Below are 5153 nucleotides of genomic sequence, written 5' to 3'. Positions count from 1 at the left end.
AAAATAATTTTTTTTTTTTTTTTTTTAATAGCAAGGTGTTCATTAAGGGCCATACAAGGGACCCACAGATGAGTAAAAAAAAAAAAAAACTCAGGGGGATCAAAATGGAAGTTCAAAAAATAGAGATGTAGAATGAATTGAATGTGATCAAATTTAGATAATCCGTGACAAGATACAAATACCCTTAAATAGTTATAGATGCAAATAGAATTCAAATTTTTAACTATCCATTTATATTTTTATATAGTTTAGATCTTTCTCTAAGATGATGCAATTTCCTCTCAATAAATTTTTTTTTTTTTTTTTTTTTTTCAAGAATCGTTTAAATGCACGGATTTTGATCCACTAACCAAGTACCTGAAGCATTCTCTTATTGGTCAAGTGCAAACCACCAGGGCAAATCCATCCATTAATAAGTTGTGTTTCTATTCATCAGATCATGAAATGTTTTCCACCATGCTATTTCAACTCAGCAGCTTGATCATAAATGCATGGATTTTTAGTGGGGATTGGGTCGATCGTGAGCAAGGATTGGTTGTATATTGATCCATGTAGCTAGGTGGGGGCCATATAATGGTGGAAGCCACGTCTCTGCATGTGCATCACCACATGTACAAACAGCAGAGGGTGGTAGACTCTTTGCTGTCTGGTGGGGTCAGTCCCTTTGATTCCATTTGAGAATTACTGGGTGCTGTATGAGTAGTAGGGTACAATTAAGGTGCACATGCAAGCTGACTCAACATGTGCACTACTTGGATCAACACACACTTTAGAGAGAGAGAGAGAGAGATGGTAAGGTGTTTTTCAAGTCATGGAGACGCGGGAAACAGATGAGTGTGTGATGGAGAGAGATGGTCACATGGGGATTGATGATGGGATGAGGAAAGAAGTTCCGATGACTCCACATGGATGAGAAAAACAAAGGATTTTGATCCCTCTTCTCATGGGTTAGGCTGTTAAATGTTGTCTTCATTCTAGACTCCCAGTGTTCGATCCCTATTTGTGTGAGTGTTTCTTTGCTGTTCTTGTTTTTATCTGAAAACCCTAGAAACACCAAAACCTTCCCATGCACAAAAGGAAGAATACATCCGGCAATACACCCATCCAGGGTATACTTTGCAAGATGACTTCACAGTCATGACAGAATTGAACATCCACCAAAGAGATATTCTCTCTCACAAGAAGAGGATTTCGTGAGACTTGTTTGGTAAATAAGTCTATTATTCCAGACGTATCATTATTTGTTACGATCCCTTCATCTTGTAAGCCTGTTTATAGAATTGAGTTCTTCTAGAACTGTATCATTATTGTTGTGGGTCCTTCACTTTCATTACATCGATGTGGATTGCCTTATGAAATAATAATAGAATTTTTCCAAACATTTGTAATTCGAGATCTAATGTGACAACATGTTCCTTCATACTTCATATTTACTAAAAGTAAAATTAAGGGGGAAAATAAACAATTGGAAAAAAAAAAAAATTCGAAAAGTTATGCAAAGGCATCCTTTATTGCTGAATAGAGCACCCACTTTGCATAAATTATTAGGCATCCAAGAATTCCAATCCATTTTAAGTGGAAGGACATGTTATTTGTTTACATCCTCTCTCTCTCTCCCTCGCTCGGGATCGGCCTAGTAATTAAGTGTCCAGGTCATTGAGTTCATTTCTTGGTCTAAGGTCAGGTCTCAAACATCCTTTATAACTAGATACGTAGCTCCAGATCGCCAAGATTAAGCTGAAACACTTGTGAGAAAACTTCATACCTTAGTTATACTTCACCACTCTGAGGAACTAATCTAAGTAATTAAGTTAAGGGGATGGGGTTTCTTAAAGGCAGCGTGATCTTAGCATCAGCATGAACCAGTGAGAGTATTAATAGAAGCATCAATAGGGATGAGATTTTTCTCTTTCATGAGGGGTGGGATAATCATTTCACCCCCTGTCTGGACATGGGAACCGTGCTGCCTACTAGCTTTACTCCCTTAAGTGCATACATTTATAAGAATCTAATTTAAAAACCCTAGTATGTGAAACACATTGTTCTGACCAAGAAAAAAACACATTGCTTCTTTACATTATAATGATATTATTGTACGTTCATTAATTCATAGCATGGTCGTATCACAATGAACATTGCACATTATATTAAAGGGAAGAAGGAAGCCTAAAAGTTATGTGTGGCTCCTAAGCTCAAACATAGGGTAGGGCAAATGACTACTTCACCCCTCATGAAAATTGTAAATCCCACCACTGCTGATGCTTTCATGTGGTCTCCAGCGTTGGTGCCAGGAGTCATGCTATCTTTTAGGGAACCATCTCCCCTTATCATAATTCCACTTTTAGCCATCTTTGAGGATAAATATTCCTCTTTATCGTTTAAATGACAGTAAATGGGACAGATGTTGGTGCATGAAGTGTAAGTACAAGTGTATGTGCACAAAACCTCAACTCGTCTTAGGAGTTAGGGCTAGCCCAAAGGAGAAGGTAGTGTAGTAACGTGGGATATGCCAGCACCATATGAACTGGCTTTTGGACCATGAAATACATATGGTGAAGTCTGATTTCATTAAGTAAACATCATATGCCATTTCATCAGTCTTATGGACTCTCTTGAAAGATTTCATCACCATCTAAGCATTCCATATATAAGACCATCAATAGCACAAAACACTCCTAAAACAACAAACGTAATCACAATAAACGCTCTTAGCCCCAATTGATTAAGAGAGAGAGATGAGGCTTGATAAGGTGTTCTTGGGTCATGGAGACACGAAATACAGATAAATACAGATGCGAGAGAGAGAGAGAGAGAGAGAGAGAGAGAGAGAGAGAGAGAGAGAGAGAGAGAGAGGATCACATGTAGATTGATGGCTCATGTGTTAGGCTGTTAAATTTTGGCTTCATTCTTCAACCCCACTGTTCGATCCCTTTCTGTGTTAGTTTTTCTTTGCTGTTCTTGTTTTGTTTTTCTTTTATCTAAAACCCACTTAGAAGAGCAGAAAAACCTAACCAAAAAAGGAAGAATGGCACAGCTAGCCGAGCATTACACCCATCCACAGGGAAGATCATTAGACTCTGTAAGATGACTTCACAGAATTGACCCCCCAGGAGAATCTCTCTCTCTCTCTCTCGCTCTCTCTCATGCAGTGGTAATGGGTCTAATGTTTCGTTTGGATAAGAGAAGTCATTTTGATGATGAGATGTCCGAACAAGGAGCTGCTCTGGAAAGAAACACGTGACACCCATTATTATTAGGTAGTGGAAGAGAAACCATATGATATATTCAAGAGGAGAGGACTCCACAACGTGGGCACCGTCCTTTTTAGTTTCTTAGCTAAAATACATGTGCTCATGATGTGAAGATAGCCACAAGAGATACATAGGAAGTTAAGAGCATCCCCTTCCCAGTTCCCACTCTTTAAGATAAATCATTTTCTCTTTACAATTTTTGTCTCTTGGTTTGGCTTTTCGAGACCAAATGATCAATAATGAAACGTTATATTTCATCAGGCATACCAGTTTATTCTCTTTTTTTCTCAACCATGACACATGAGCAACTATTGCCTATGTGGGACATTCTTATTGTGGCACTCTATCTCACGTCCTCCTCTCTCCCTTAACCCATCCACTCCAGGTAGAAAAGAAAGGAAATAATTTCGCAAGGTAACAAACTGAGAAGAAGCAACCAAGCGTTTTTCCTACCAAACAAACCCTAATCAATAGTGGCAGAAAAAAGAAGGGAACTCTGGGGTTTGACCAGTCACCACATTCCCCAAGGTGAAGGACATTTACTTCTCGTGGTCAAGCTTTCATTTAGGGGGTCAAAGAGAGAAGTTGTCTTGGAAGATGATTTCCCATAACATTTTTAATATTTGAGAGGGCAATACGGAAGCTATATTTTTATATGATTGGGAAAAGGTTCTCTTCACCCACAGTGAAAGTGGGTAAAGAGGTTTTTTCTTTTTCTTTTTTCAATTAAGAACCCAAGTCTTTCGTAGGTCTAGTTCTTCTCCAACCCTTCAGAACATATTCAGTGGCTGGGAAGGCCTTAGGTGGATGCTAATCCTCCAAACTGTCGAACACAGGATGGGGAGGCTGGAGAGGATCCGGATCCCTCTTTAATCTTGCAGCGATTAAGAGGAATGTCCTGTGGAGACATGCCACAAAACAATCACCTGGGGATCAATAAACCAATTCCAATTCTAGACCCCAAGAGCAATGGCAACAGTATACCGGGTTCTGCAACAGAGTTGTATGGCACCCTAAATGTCATGATTGCGATCCTTTCCAATGACTCTCCAACCAAACACATCCATACTAGGGTTGTGCCCACAACTGCTGGACTACGTGCATATATCTAATGGAGTGAGGTTAAAGGGGAAAATCGTTGGACAGGATCCAGATCCTCGATCCAGCAGGTTTGTTATCTACTGATATGCAAATGCCGCCGCTGATATCATCCACCAAGGGCCAACCAAATTGATGTAACAACAGTAGAATCTAGCAAGATTTGAAACTGTAAATATGTAGACTGTTGTAGCAGACTCCAATATAGACAGTATGCATGTCAGGCAAGGACCTGCAGAAGCATAGGGAGATGACCCTGTCCTAAAATACCAAGGTTACATGTCTCAAAATTCAAATACTTGAATTTAAAATTTAGTAATAGGGATTATTTTTTGTAGTTAAGCATGATTATCAAGACTAATCATTAAATGTGCTAAACAATGCGGTGTCACATCTCATATATGGTCATATAGTTTATAGACATTTAGGTTACTATTGACTGCAGGATTTGGGGTTCTATAATTGTACCAAAGAGCAGACACTGGAGATTCCTCACTTCTGTAGTTTTCACATTATCATGTTCTTCTCAGTGGAGAATGGATATTGCCAGTAAGTGTTGAGAAAAGGCGTAAGGGCCAGACCTACTCGTGTACAGAATCCCATTGGTTACATTTGGTTGCATGGGGAATTAAAGGGAAGGGAAGGTTAAAAAAAAAAAAAAAAAATTACAATCCCCATATGATTGAATAGAGTTCTTAAATTTCTTACTATATTTAATAATATTTTTTTTATGAAAAATAATGATATATTTTAGATGTAATTTGTTGGTGTATGATGTCTTGTATTCCGTCGCAGTTTAATCCA

Source organism: Macadamia integrifolia, chromosome 13 (genome assembly GCF_013358625.1).
Source record: "Macadamia integrifolia cultivar HAES 741 chromosome 13, SCU_Mint_v3, whole genome shotgun sequence".
Taxonomy (NCBI): Eukaryota; Viridiplantae; Streptophyta; class Magnoliopsida; order Proteales; family Proteaceae; genus Macadamia; species Macadamia integrifolia.
Note: the sequence above shows the minus strand (reverse complement) of the source record.